The following is a 15,353-nucleotide window of genomic DNA, read 5'->3' on the forward strand; positions in this document are numbered from 1 at the left end:
GAAATCCATAATCATATTTGCAAATTTCTACAACTCTCTTTCAGTAACTGAATGGGTATAAAGAATATCAATCAGAGTATAGAAGATCTGAACATCACTATCAATCAACTGAATCTTGTTGGCATTTATGGCATTCTACACCACAAAACTAGAATACATATTCTTTTGAAGTGTACATGGGATATATTCCAAGATAAACTGAATACAGGGCAATGGAAAAGTAAAATTTTTTAAAACTAAAAATTTTGTTCTAAGCACTGCTTTGCAGCATCTCACAAATTTGATTTGTCTTTATTTTCATTCAGATAAAAATATTTTCTAATTTTTGTTTATAGTTTCATTTTCACCCCTGAGTTATTTTTAAAAGTTTTCTTTTTTCATTTGAAATATTGGGAAATTTTCTAGTTTTTTTTTTTTAAAGAATTAACTTCTAACTTAATTTTGCTGTAAGTTATTAGAGAGCATACTCCATAGGCCAATTTGACCTTCTTCCCAAAGTATTAAGGTGGAGGGGAGAGGGTGCTCCAAAACAATATACAATTTCGAGATTTCTGTCAATGGTTTTTATTAGTCTAACGTTATTCCTTCATCCTGTTGGTTAAAGAGAACAAGGACTTTTAAAGTAAAGGTAGAATAGAGAGAGTTAGATGTACCCACCAGTTGGCCTAGCAAGGAGCAAGCGTATTTCCTCTCTATTGCATTGTAAGACAAACTGCTCACCCAGAGGAAAGAGGGATCAAACTACAAAAGAATGTGGACTATACCTTTAAGAAAATAGCTGGGGGAAGCTGGAGGGGAACGAGCTGGACAGAGATTTCTGATATCTGAAAACAGAGGTATGTAGAAACCACCTGTACAAGCTCCTTTGAAGAAAATATTCTCATGTCCCCAAAGAAAGCTAGCAAAATGGACATCCTCCACCCACAGGGCATTGATGGAAGTTGACATGTGGTAACTGTCAACTCCACACTTTGATAGGGACCAGGTCAGCAAGAGGCGCTTGTCCTTTACCTCTCTCTCCCATAACCCAACACATAAGAGGAGTTGTAGAAGAGGAGCAGGAAGAGCAAAAGGGCAGATCATTCGTCTCATCTGTTGAATCAAAGATTAGCCTGGGTGGTTCTAGAAGAATGGAGAGAAGGGTATTGTCTTGTGGGTGAGTTTTGAAACTGGAATGATAATTTAAATATCAGAAACTGATCAGAAAATTATGCCGTCTTCTGAAAATGTTTTAAAGGGGCAGGAAAGGCAGAGTGTGGTTAAAAACATGGATTAAGGGGGAGAGGGACTCAAAACTTTGAATTCCACTGAATTGTGACAGTTCATAAGTAGAATTAACTATAAAACAAGGGTTAATGTAAAAGCCATGAAAATGTTCAGAATGCAAAAGAAAAGAGATCAATACCCACTGTGATGTAGAGAAACATGATTATAAACATATAATCTCAGACTCGATTGAGAGGAGAAATCGCTAAATCATCCTTGTTTTTACAAGGCATTTTGCTGCAATTTTATGCCAACTATTTCATATAATTTTCAGCAACCTTGATTTAGCCATTTAACAGATGAGAAAATAAAACTTCAGAAAGCTGAAGTAATGAAGTAATTAAGCCTTAAATTGAAAATGGCAAAACTGGGATTTGAATGCTCATGTGAAGGAATTTAATCTGTGCCCCTTGTCATTATATATTATTTCTAGAAAGACGTGTACCAAATTAGGTTTATTATATCATTAACCACCCCGTTAGTTATTTAGTTTGTGCATATTTTTAGTACATATAATGAACCAAGGTAAGCCTGTGTCCCTCAGAGAGAATATTTACTATTTTCTTCTTGGGATTATGGTAAATGTGTAGCTCTCCACCTTGAGAGATGATTAAATACATGTCACCCTCAAGTTTACAAATCTGCATCTTCTCTCTCTTTTGATCACTATTTAAAAATAGTGTCAATATGATATTTTAACTAAAATAAACTTTTGCTTTAATAGTTCATGATTCAAACTTTGTAAAATTCTTATATTAGTAACTAGAGGCCTGGTGCACAGATTTGTGCACTAGTGGAGTCCCTTCCTCCTGGCCTGTGCTATCTCACAATCCAGGACCCCTTGTGGGACGTTGGTCTGCTGGTTTTGGCCCAATCCCAGCAGGCCAGGCAGAGGGACCCCATGGTGCACGAATCCCTGCACTGGGCCTCTAGTATGCATATAAAATCTTTGGTTAATCTCTTCGTACCCTGCCAACTTCCCCCTTCCCTCTGAGATTTATCAGTCTGTTCCATGTTTCCATGCCTGTGCATTGAGTGTCTGCCCCCTAGTGGTCAGTGAATGTTAGAGCTACCAATTGTACAGTCCAACAGTCGGCTGGTCACTTAGGCTTTTATATATTTACTAGAGGCCTGGTGCACAAAATTCATGTGGGGATGGGGGTGTCCCTCAGCCTAGCCTGTACCCTCTCCAATCGGGGACCCTTTGAGGGATATCCAACTGCCCATGTAGGCCGGATCCTGGTAGGATCGGGCCTAACTGGGCAGTTGGACATGCCTCTCACAATCCAGGACTGCTGGCTCCCAGCTGCTTGCCTGCCTGCCTTCCTGATTGCCCCCAACTGCTTCTGCCTGCCAGCCTGATCACCTCTTAACCATTGCCCTACCAGCCTATTTGCCCCCAACTTTCCTCCTCTGCTGGCCTGGTCACCCCTAACTGCCCTCCCCTGCTGGTCTGATCCCTCCCAACTGCCTTCCCCTGTTGGCCATCTTGTGGTGGCCATCTTGTGTCCAGATGGGGCAACCATCTTTGACCACATGGGGGCAGCCATCTTCTATGTTTGAGTGATGGTCAATTTGCATATTATTCTTTTATTAGATAGAATAGACTAGATGGTAGGTGCATGAAATTCATGTAGGAAGGGGAGTTCCTCAGCCCGGCCTGCACCCTTTCACAATCCAGGACCCCTCAGGGGATGTCCAACTGCTGGTTTAGCGGGATTGGGCCTAGACCAGCAGCTGGACATCCCTCTCTCAATCCCGACCACTAGTCCTAACCGCTCGCCTGCCTGCCTGATCACCCCAAACTGCTCACCTATTTGCCTGATTGCCCCTAACCACTTTGCCTGCCTGACTAATAACCCCTAACTGCTTTCCTGCCTGCCTGATCTCCCCTAACCATCTCTGCCTTGGCCCCTGCTGCTGTGGCTTCTTTCAGAAGGATGTCTGGAATAATGTTTGGAAGGTAGTTTGGCTGTCTGATCTAATTAGCATATTATGCTTTTATTATTATAGATAGGTTCTATAAATTGTTACTGTTTCCACAAAGGTTTTATAAATTCAAAACCATAAAATTATATTCAACTAAATGAAAAAATAATATTATCCATTGTTAAAATAGTTTGGTGATAAGGATTCTTTTAATGCTACCATGTTATCAACCATGAAGTCCTAATGGATGGCTTAAATTATAACTTCCAGATCTTATTCAACTAAAAACCTTTGACTATTATTAAAATGAATTAATTAATAAATAACCTTTGAATACTTGAAATAATTTTTTATAAAAATATAAAATCACATATTACTAAGCATAGTTTTAAGTTAACTTTTAAAATATTTACATGTAGAATGAATATAAATCAGTGGTATGTGCAAATGTGTCAATTTATTATATATCTATTTTTTCCTTCCTCCCTCCATCAAATTTGTTAAAATTCTAAAGAAAGTGTGCTCATAGAAAAGAGCTGGAAATTCTTGATTTCCCATCTTCTAGTTCTCTCATTTGTCCAGAAAAACAAGTGCTAATTATTTTGGTTAAAGGTATTAATTAATATAAATAAGTGAGATAATGTTAAGTATAATATTTACAGAGAAGTAAAAATATACATAAGAATAATAAATATAGTTTCTCTGTTTCTAAACGAAACTTTAAAATTTACTGATATGATAAACTAAACAATGTACACATTATTCAATATGCTAATTTATTTATCTTTAACAGCTAAAAGATTTTATTTTACCATATAATTCTATTGTTCTGTATTTGTTTATGTCTAAAAGCACACACATTTTAACATTAATTGAAATGTTTATAATTAATACAAAGAAAAAGTTGAAGACATACATGTAAAAACTCTGAGATTGGCAACTTTGGTTTGCTTAGAGTTTTAGCCTATGGATAGTCAATTGGAAGAAATACATAAATTGTCATCGAAAATATTTTTATAATGTTGGCCCAATATTAGTGATTTGTTCTTAAGGAAGAAATGTTTTGTGAAACAGTTACTGCAAAGTATTACATGGAAGATATTGAGGAATAAATTTAGAATTCTGGTTTTATTGTTTTTGTTTTTGTAAAAAGTCCCTATAGTCATTTTATTTATTGTTATTTGTTTGGAAAATATCACCTATAGCTACTTTGCTCCACTAACAATTTTTATTAATTTTGTCTTTTCCAAATTCAAGTTGCAACTCAGAATAATAGAACCATTAAGATTTAATTTAAACCTAAATTATGTTTGCTCTTTCTTATTTCAAATAAAAGAATAATAGAAATAACATTATGGTTAATTCTCCAAGTTTTAATTAACTAAAAATTAAATAGCTATGCTATTTACCAAACTTCTAATAAAATACCTTCCTAAAGATAACAGACTTCTTTTTTAAAAAATATATTTTATTGATTTTCTATAGAGAGGAAGGGAGAGATATAGAGAGCTAGAAACGTTGATGAGAGAGAAACATGGACCAGCTGCCTCTTGCACACCCCCTGCTGGGGATGTGCTGCAACCCAGGTACATGCCCCAGACCGGAATCGAACCTGGGACCTTTCAGTCTGCAGACCTATGCTCTACCACTGAGCCAAACCAGTTTCGGCAAGATAACAGACTTCTGATACAGCATTACTGTGTGTGGAGCAGTGGAGGAGGTGAAAAAAAATAAAAAACAACACCAAATGTTTTTTATTGATTTCAGAGAAGAAGGAAGAGGGAGAGAGATAGAAACATCAATGATAAGAGAGAATCACAGATTGACTGCCTCTTGCACATCCCCTACAGGGAATCAAGTCCATAACCTGGGCATGTGCCCTTGACCAGAATTAAACCTGGAACCCTTCAGTCTGCAGGCCAAAGCTCTATCTACTGAGCAAAACCAGCTAGGGCAGAAATTCTTTAAATGACAAATCAAAAGAGAAATTCAGTCCTGCTACTTAGATATACATAAAAATATCAATTTTATTAACTATATTTCTCAGGAATATACTTATATATTATACAAAAAAATACAAAAACTCTAAAATGATTTCATTTCTGATTATTAATGCCTTTATTCTTACTAATCCTAGTACCCACTATCTCACAAATTAAAAATTTTACACTGTATAACATATCTTTCTTCCCATGACAATCAGGGATTCCATCTTTAAAAATTAATTATGAGTTATGTCTCACTACAGGATTTCAATCTCTGCCATTATGATAATGTCCCTGGAGATTTCATCTTCTGGAAAAGACAGCAGAAAAAAATCTCCCCTAAGACAGAAAAGGGACCTTGGCAGGTACCGTTAACAGTAAACACAACGAAGGCTGGAGTGTTGTTCCTCCCATCTCTATCCTCCTGTAGCTGTCAAGCTGAAGACCCAGGAATCCTTGGGAGGCGGACAAAGTGTCTGACAAAGACTTTCAGACCAAATCAGCAACTGTATGAAGTGACAGATTTCACCCAGGACGTTTGGATAAAGATGACAACTTCATGAAGTAGATGGTTTTCACCCAAAATCCACAGAATAAAATCCAGGAATCTGGAGTAACAAACAGACTGTCCTGCCTCAAACTGCATGCTTTTAGTGTTTTGGTTTCTTAGCTATTTTGTTTCCTCTTTACTATTTTAAACTTCTGGATTAACAATATAAGCAATTAAATAGCCTCAAGGAAGAATTAGAAAATCCGAATGTATTTAAAACTATTAAAGTTTAAAATGTATCCCAACAAACAAAATCAAACCCATTACTCTCACTCCCTCATCTAAGCTTAGATGATTTGATAATCTACTTTAAAAAACTATGGTAGAGAAAGGAAAGAGAGAGAGAAAAAGTGAGAGAAAAGAGGGGAAGGGAAGAAAGGTGAAATGGAAGGAAAGAATATTCCCAACGAATATAAAGTAACTATAAACTTTATATAAAAGAACGAGTCAAAGGCAATATAAGAAAATCAGTCTAATTTTATTCATAAACATAGCTGAAATAGCATGAATAAAATATTAGCAAACTAAATCAAGTCAGATATAAATATTTATATCTTTAATGATCAATATAAGTTTATTCTAAGAATGCATCTATGGTTTAACTTTGGATAGTCTATTATTGTGATTTCCCCAATGAACATATTAAAGGAGAAAAACCATAAAACTATATTCACTACTTCAATAGCTACAAAAAGATTTAGATGAATTTCAACTCTGATTTTTCTATATATCAAAATGTTTTTCACAAGAAAAATACTTAATACCTTCAGCAAATATTATGCTAAACACCAGAAATATTATCTATCAACATTTGTATATAACATTATACTGGAGCTACTACACACCCACAATAAGAAAACCAATGATTCAAAGGTTTTTAAAAAATTGATTTCAGAGAGGAATGGAGATGGAGAGAGAGATAGAAACATCAATGATGAGAAAGAATCATTGATAGGCTGCCTCCCAAACACCCTGTAATAGGGATCGAGCCTGCCACCCAGGCATATGCCCTGGACAAGAATTGAACCATAACCTTTCAGACTGCACACTGATGCTCTATCCAGTGACCCAAACCAGCTAGGGCTCAAAGATTCTTGAAGTCTTTAAATAACCATGGTCTTTCTTCCTACTAAGAAATATATCTCCCATATATCATGTGTGTGTGTGGAGCAGGGCTGGGCTCGGGGTGTGTGTGTGTGTGTGTGCCTCGGTGTGTGTGCGCATATGTGCACACCTCTATGATCCTTTGTATCTATGGTGATGTTAAATTATATTTATTTATTAGTTAAAGAACAGTAGTTTAACTGAACTTTATACTCTCCTTTTGTCCAAGAAAAATACAATCTTCCTAAGAGAAAAATATTGTCATATGACATAAACAGAAAAATTATTCAACATACTTAAAGCAGAACAAAATTGCATTGAATCATATATGTGGTTGCACAATCTGTAAACATGAATCTAGCTAGTCTTTCTTCAAGAAATAAAAACTCTATACTTTCCCTAAGTAGTATTGAATTGATGCACTGTAGTGCTTTCAAACCAGGTAGTTGGTTCAGCATTCATTCATATATTCACTCATTCAAGAATATGCCCCAAAGACAACCACTTAAAATGATGAATTAATCTCATATAATAAGGGAACTTATTATTATCTATTTTCTAATATCTATGTGGATTATGGTTAAAAACTGATATAGATTGTGCTTATTTACACCAATTTAATACCATCTATTGGATTGATTCATATGACTTATGTTTCAATATTGATTTTTATTGAGATATAATAGACATTTAACATTGTATAAGTTTAAGATGTACAATGTATTGACTTGATACATTTATATATTGCAATATTATTACTGTCCTTAGTGTTTGCTTACACCTCTATCACATCACATACCATATTTAACAGTTATTTTTAGTGGTGAGAAATGTAGGATCTAGTCTCTTACAAGCTTTAAATATATAATATAGTTCTGTTGACTATCAACACTATGTTTCTCATCTTTCAACTTCAAATTTGTACCCTTTGAAGAACATCTCCTCAATTCTCTCACCCCGAAGTCCCTGGTGACTACCACTCTACTCCTGTTTTGATGAATTTGCTGTTACTAGATTCCACATATAAGTGAGATTATAAAGTATTTGCTTTTTTTTCTGATTTATTTCACTTAGTAGAATGCCCTCAAGTTCTGTCCATATTGTCACAAATAGCAGGATTTCTTTTTTTCTCATGGTTACAAAATATTCCATTGTGTGTGTGTGTGTGTGTGTGTGTATGCCATATCTTCTTTATCTGTTCCATTGATGAACACTTAGGTTGTTTCCATATCTTGGTTATTGTGAATAACCTGTTAAAATTGATATCATCAAGGACTAAGGTAGAAGTACTGTTGAGAATGTGGGAAAAACATGAAAATTTGTGCATTGTTGATGAGAATGCTAATTGGCCTAAACATTATAGAAACAGTATGGGGGTCCCTCAAAAAAAAAAAAAAAAGAATGGAAACAGCCACATTATCCAGCAATCCCACTTCTGGATATATATATATATATATATATATATATATATATATATATAATGAAGAAAGGACATTGTACAGATATTTGTACTCCCATAAGTATTACAGTATTATTCACACTTTCTATTTTTAAAATAAACATGAATAATACATTATCTTTACCTAATTTTGACATTTCTTTAATTACCTTAGTTTCATAAGCACTGAATGGATATGGTTAACTTGTACATACACCTTTCAAATTTTGGTTTTCTTCCTTGAGCAAAACATACACTTTCCTAAGAAAAAAATTATATTAAAACCTTTTCTGTAAAATAAATTCCAGGATAATAAAATTCTAATTATTTTCATTACAAAAAGATGAAAAAAAAATAGGTAAATTTTCTGTTGAAAATACAGTTACATTTCTTGGTTACCCATAACATTTATGTCATTAACTCTGATTTCTCCTTTTTTGATCTAATCTTTATTACATATCTGTTTTAGATTCTTATAATTATTGCTTTCTCTCATTAATCCAATGCACCAAAAACAATTATTCCCATAATGGTTTCCACAATTAATTAAAAGTAATTATGACATTTTTTTTCCTTATGGTCTTTCAGTAATTAAGGATTAAGCACATTCACTAAGCTGAAAGCAAACACTAAACTTATTTTAAATACTTAAATGTCAGAGACTTCTCCCTCCCCACTCCTATGTTTTCCTCTTCAGTCAGATTTTCTTTTACTTTTCCTTCAATCTTCAGCCAAGTCTCTGCCTATACTGCTGGATTTACTGGGCTCCTGTGGCCATCCTTAAGCATATAAACCATATCCTGCCACATTCCCAGAGGCTGAAATGCCAGTGATTGTATTGTAACAATTCCAAAGAATCCTAAGAGAGGTGATCACATGAATTGTGGGTATACAACCCGAAGTCTAAGAGACAAAAGGATAATTTGAATGCTATAGATATAAAACAATGAGAATTTATGGCTATCTACTGGAATTCTTAGACTGGAACAGAGTGAGGTGTGCCTTCACCCCTATCCAGAAATTCACACAATAAAACAAAGGCTTTTCCTTTAGACAACCATCATAATTCAATGAGTGGTAGAAGTGCTTTATGCATAATTCCCATTTCTTTATGCAGAATATGGAAAAGATTTGCACTCAAAAGTCAAGATTTAAGATTTATTAAAGTAATTATTCTTCTTTCATGAAGGACATATTTTAAGAGACTCTGATAATGTTTTGACTGCAAAGGAATGGCAGTGAAAAGACAGGGACTACATTACAGTTTGATGTGGCTGCTTTGATTTGTGCAATGATACCAGCAATTTTATTCATCATTGCTTTTTTTTTAACCACCAGTGCAAATGTTAACATACTGGAAAATATATATAACATTATAATTACTAAGAAAAAAGTTGTGACTTTACAAGCCACCCCCACCCCTGCAGAGGTCCATGGGCCACAATTTGAGAACACTGGACTATGACATGAGAAAAAGATAAACTTTTATTGTTTAACCTATTCAACATTAAGTTTTATTGCAGCAGTAAGCTTCTGTGAATGCAGAAATCAATCCTTTGAAGTTGTGTGTGATCATGACTAAAACTAAAATATGGGTCATGAAGCTAGCACGAGGTGTTTGAGCCATAGATGGCAAAGAGGCCCAGCTATGAGGCTCAAAAGCTCTATTCCACCTTTACAAATATTTGGTAAAACTATCACCAGTGCTAAGGTGGAAAGTAGGTATCTGCTTGCAGAGCCTATAGCTCTAGAGAAGGTAATGAGAATGAATCAACATGATCTTGTATGTTGGATGCTGCTGCTCTCTTTTAAAAAGAATATTATGAGAAAGAGATGAAATTAAACAAGAATTGGCAGGTTTTTTGACAGAGATGATAGGGAAGAGAACATCCATAAATTTGAAGCCTTGAAAAAAAATGCTGAAGACAACTATTTCTAGGCTTCCAACAAACAAACAAAGGGACTCAAATGCCTACTAAGTCCTTTGGCAAAGATCAGACTCAGAATACAGTCCTCCAGCCATGTCTGATGGCCAAATGTAGCTACTATTAAGTAGAGAGAGACTGGCATGAACAGGAAAGAACTTTGGGTACAGTTACTGACACGGAATTGACTAGGTCAAGAGCCTACAAAGTTTTCAAGGACATTTTATGGCCAACCAGGAGTCTGAACCTATTTGATAGATATGACCATGGAGGCGAATGGAAAAGTAACAACTTCCCAGAGCCTGGGGCCAGGAGTCTGGAATGAGAGTGTTCTTCCTAGAAGAACTAAAGTCTAATTAGAGAACATCCCACCCACCCCCACTATAGTAGGCATCTTTCCACCCTATCTAGTGATACTTCATATTGTTATGGGCCAGTGTCTTCTATTATTTCTCTATCTAAAAACAAGGTTCTGTATGTTTTCCTGGCTATGCTTCATCATTATATGTTATTGTTATATATGAAGTAGTGCATCACTGTTTCTTTTAGTTCTTAGGCTGTTGGCCCACAAAGAAGCATATCCTGATCCCATGGAGGCAACTACCTATCACCCATGTACTGGCCCTATGCTTTGACCTGCATATAGGAACTAAATGGGATTTGGGTTGCCTTTCTGGAAGAGGAATGAGTATGTCCTATGCATGGGAAACATAGTGAAGCAGGTATGCAATATTCTAAAGAGTGGACTATTGGAGACATTGATACTATTGACACATTTCCATGCTCTCCTTTTCTTCCTGAGCAAAGGAAGTAGGAGTACATTTTCCATACCTTTTTGGCATGGTCTTGTGTCTCATTTTTAGACAATGGGATGTGAGTGGAAGTAATGTATGCCAATTTCAGAGTACAAAAATATCTTATTCTCTTTCCCCAATCTGTTGGCTCATGCAGAAAATTTCAAGAAGATGAAGAAGAAAAAAAAAAAAAGGAACCTGGATTCCTGAATGAGTTCTTGTGTAGCCTGCACTCTATTGACCCATGTGAGGCTTTGAAAAGTATGTGAAATAAACCTCTTATTACAGTTATCTGCTAAAATTTGTGGATTTATTTTAGTCATAGCAGTCAGCAACCTTTCCCATAAATGCTGAGATTGTGAGTTTGCAGACAAAATTATTTCCACCACTGATAGACTCAAGCCCCATATGCTCTCATAGTATTTCTGAATTTTTATTGTAGGTATATATAACATACCCTTCAGCTCACAAATAATTTTGCATTACATTCTATCATTGTTAATGTGTTCTTCTTATAGATGATACCAAGATAATTCTGATCTTTTATTTAGACTGGAGATTCAATAACTACTACTGATTGGAAACCTACTGTGTGCCAGGCATTGCAGTAGGTGCTGGTGATATCAGGATAAGCAAATCAGTTGTGATCTCTAACCTCATAGAAACAATATGCTTGCTTTGCTGGCTTACTTGTATTTGACTTGTATCCTCTTGATTTATGCTAGATGCCATCTTAGCCCTGCCTAGAAAGGAACTTTAATCTCTTGCTACTGCCACCCATATTCCAATGTAACTGGGACATCCATTCAACTAACACAGCTGTGAGTAAAATGTATTTAAAAAGAAGGACATGAACAATGAAACTGGTCACCAGACAATTACTGGTTATTTCACTGATTAGAAATTGAATATTTTTGTTACAAAGCTTGGAATAAATAGATGTAGGATGGAAAATGCAAATACAACACGGAGATTCGTTAAAGAACAATGAATAACCTTGACTTCCAACATTTAAATATGATCTAGTAATTTAAAGTTAGGCATGCGTTCTGACAGAATTTCTTAAGGAACACATGTTCTTCTCACTTTCCTGCAGGATGTTCTGAATATGAAAGTTTCTGAATACGGAAGTTCCATTGGGCATGAAAATGTAATTTGTTATGGGACAATTTTCAGTTACTCTCATTGCCTTTACTCTGGCCCATCCCTTGTCATTCTGAATGTGGCCCTTCCACTTTGAAATATAGGCCATTTCATTTCTCTGAAGAGCTGACAAAGCTAACATTTTTGGTAACACATCTTTGAGGCAGAACCCTCAAGCCTTGGTTATTTGCCAATAAAGTGGAATATTTGAAGTGAAATTTATTTTCAACTGGTCTTTCTAAGCTTTAAATTATCATTCCCCCACTCATAAAATTCATGAATATATCAAGTCATTAAGCCTTTGGAAAAAGACTTTCTTATTAAGCTTTCTATATGATAATAATAACTTTAAATGAAAGATTGCTAAGTCAACTTAGGAAGCAAACACATAGGATTTAATGGCTTCACCATGCATTTTCACTTTACTAAATATTTGGATATGAGAATACTATTATGGACTTAAGTGTGGTATGGTAGCACTAAAGATTAGATTTTAAGATAAAATAATAAATCTATTATTTATTTTATAATATAAGTAAAAAAAGCATATTGTTTACAATAACAAAAGGACATAAATTTTACTACTAAAATCCATTTTCTAGGAACCTAAAATTGACACTAAATTTCATTAACTGCACTGTGATTATAACCTCGAAGGTTATCTTAAATATATTCTATGTTTGCTGTAAGCTTACTAAAGGCACATATTGAAAATTACACTTGTGTAGACTTTACAATGTTAACACTGCATTATTTTCATAAATGGTACTTGAGAAATATTTAATTCCTTTGATAATCATACCTAAATGATTCTTTGTCTTTTAAACGACAGTAAGTTAATAGTTTAATTCATAGGAATGAATCTCAGTAACACACTATTGGTGATTAAGTCCCATCTTCTGACCAGTCCCAAGGGACTTAAGATTCTTATCTTCTGTGTGGTCAGGGTGTGAAGGTGGGAGGATATGTTGGGCAAGGAATTATTAGAAAGTGGTTGCTTCCTGATCAACGGGAAGTTTTTCGAACCACTGGATGGTTAAAACAGTATACATTTTAAAAATCTTTATAATTACACTATTTTTGTTAAAATAATGATTATTACTAACCTCATAGTAAAATGAACTTGCATTTTATTTTATTTCTATTGAATTTATTGGGGTAACATTGACATTAGTTAATAAAACCATACAGGTCTCAAATGCAGAACTCTGTAATACATCATCTGTATTCTGCATTTGGCACTCACTACCCAAAGTCAGATCTCTTTCTGCCAACATTTATTCGTCTTTGCCCTCTTCCACTTCCCCTAAATCGCTTTTCCTTTGGCAATCACCAGACTTTTGTCCTTTTCTGTTTGTTTTTTTGTTTGTTTGTTTTTGCTTAATACCTTCACCCTTCTAATTTGTTGGCATACCTTCTTTGTAATATTTTCTTACAATCTTTTGCATTTCTGTGGTGTTAGTTATCAGTTCTCCTCTTTCATATTTAATTTCATTTATTTGGGTCTTCTCTCTTTTCATGAGACCAGTTAAAGGTTTCGAAGAACCAACTCTTGGCTTCATTGATATTTTACATTGTTTTTGTTTGTTTGTTTGTTTAGTCTCTATGTCATTTATTTCTGCTCTAATTTTTATTATTTCCTTTCTTTTACTTTTGCTTTGTTAATCTTTTTCTAGTTCTTTTAAGTGTGAGTTTATGTTTATTTGAAATTTTTCTTGCTTCTTGATGTAGGCTTATAATGCTATGCATTTCCCTCTTAGAGCTGATTTTGCTCTGTCCCTACATTTTGGGTTGTTCTGTGTTTATTTTCATTTGCCTCAAGGTAATTTTTGATTTCCTATTTGATCTCATTGTTAACCTATTTACTGATTAGGAGCATGTCATATAGACTCTATATACTTCTGTTTTTCAGTTTTTTATTGTAATTCATTTTTAATTTCATCTATGGTGGTTGGAGAAGATGTTTGCTATGATTTCAATCTTCTTGAATTCATTAAGACTTCTGTGTCCTAACATGTGGTCTATGCTAAAGAATGCTCTTTGTGCACTTGAAAGAAATGTATATTCTGCACCCTGAGAGAGACAAACTCTAAAGATCCAACCTCTGAACAGCAATCACTTCCTCCTGGGGAACTGAGCTCAGCAGGTCAGGGCCACTGGGACTTGGGAGGACAGATAGAAATAGTCGTCTTCCATTGGAAGTGGTGCCAGACAAGTCTACAGGAGCGTGGCCAGCACTGTATCTCCAAACCACTATCCATAGCTGCACAACCCAATACCCATCTAAGTCCAGGACAAGAGCCTTTGAGGGAGATGTGCTTCGAAGGTGCTGAGCAGCACTTCCTTCCCTCTGCAGACTGAGCTTTGCAGGGTGGGACCTCCAGGACATGGGGGGGACATATCAAAATAGCCTCCTATTGGGGTAGTGCCAGCTAAGCTTGCAGGAAATGGCCAGATTGGCCCCTGTTCCGAAGCCACACAGCTCAATGACTATCTGTCTGCCCAGAGCTTTTCCAAAAAAGGAGCATACCCAAGAGCATCTCTCTTTGGTGCAGTCAAAGACCTTTCTTCAGGACTCATGCTTGGCAGGGTGGTGTCGCCAGTAGTTGGAGGTCCGGGTTAGTGCACTCCCAGTCTGGTTTTGTAAGAATATGAGTACTTGATCCTGGGCAGATACGGTGGGCAGTGTGATATAGGGAATCATGGTGGGTACCTCAGAGGCTGGCCCTTCAGATGGCTCCTCAGGGCCACATCACCTGGATCTTCTCCTAATGACCCTTGTTTGCCCTGAGTCTCCTTCCCACTACCAAAGCCCTGCATGAAGTTTCAAGAGCAATATCCTGTGTTGGCCCTTTAAGAGAGCACCTGGATTTCTAGCAGACTCCCTCCTCTTTCAGATAGAGAGCATTCTTGCTGATTTTCACTGTCAAGTGCTATGCAGGCTCTTCTTTTCCAGCCCAGGTGCATGGGGCCTCGACCCCATGCTCCTCAAGGGGAAGTTTTGTAGCAGAATATCCTCTAGCTTCTCAGCAATCACTCATGGATGCAGGGCCCAGCCCTCTCCACATCTCCACCCTTCTTACCAGCCTCTATGTGGCTTGTTCTGTAAATCCTTGATTATAATACTCCTGTCCATCTGTCTTTCAATTGGTTATTCAGGTTGATACTCTATAACTTATCTGTAAATCTGGTTTGGTGCTGGGAAGAGGAACAAGGAGC

General features: G+C 35.8%; 1 protein-coding gene across 12 annotated transcripts in view; it reads right to left on the minus strand.

Moving 5' to 3' along the window:
* The window catches only part of LRRC7 (leucine rich repeat containing 7), a 475,871-nt gene that overhangs the window by 416,728 nt on the left and 43,790 nt on the right, over positions 1-15,353 (minus strand). The gene's annotated exons all lie outside the window — the stretch shown is intronic.

This window comes from Pipistrellus hanaki (assembly GCF_964339955.1).
Source record: "Pipistrellus hanaki genome assembly, chromosome: 2".
Classification (NCBI taxonomy): Eukaryota; Metazoa; Chordata; class Mammalia; order Chiroptera; family Vespertilionidae; genus Pipistrellus; species Pipistrellus hanaki.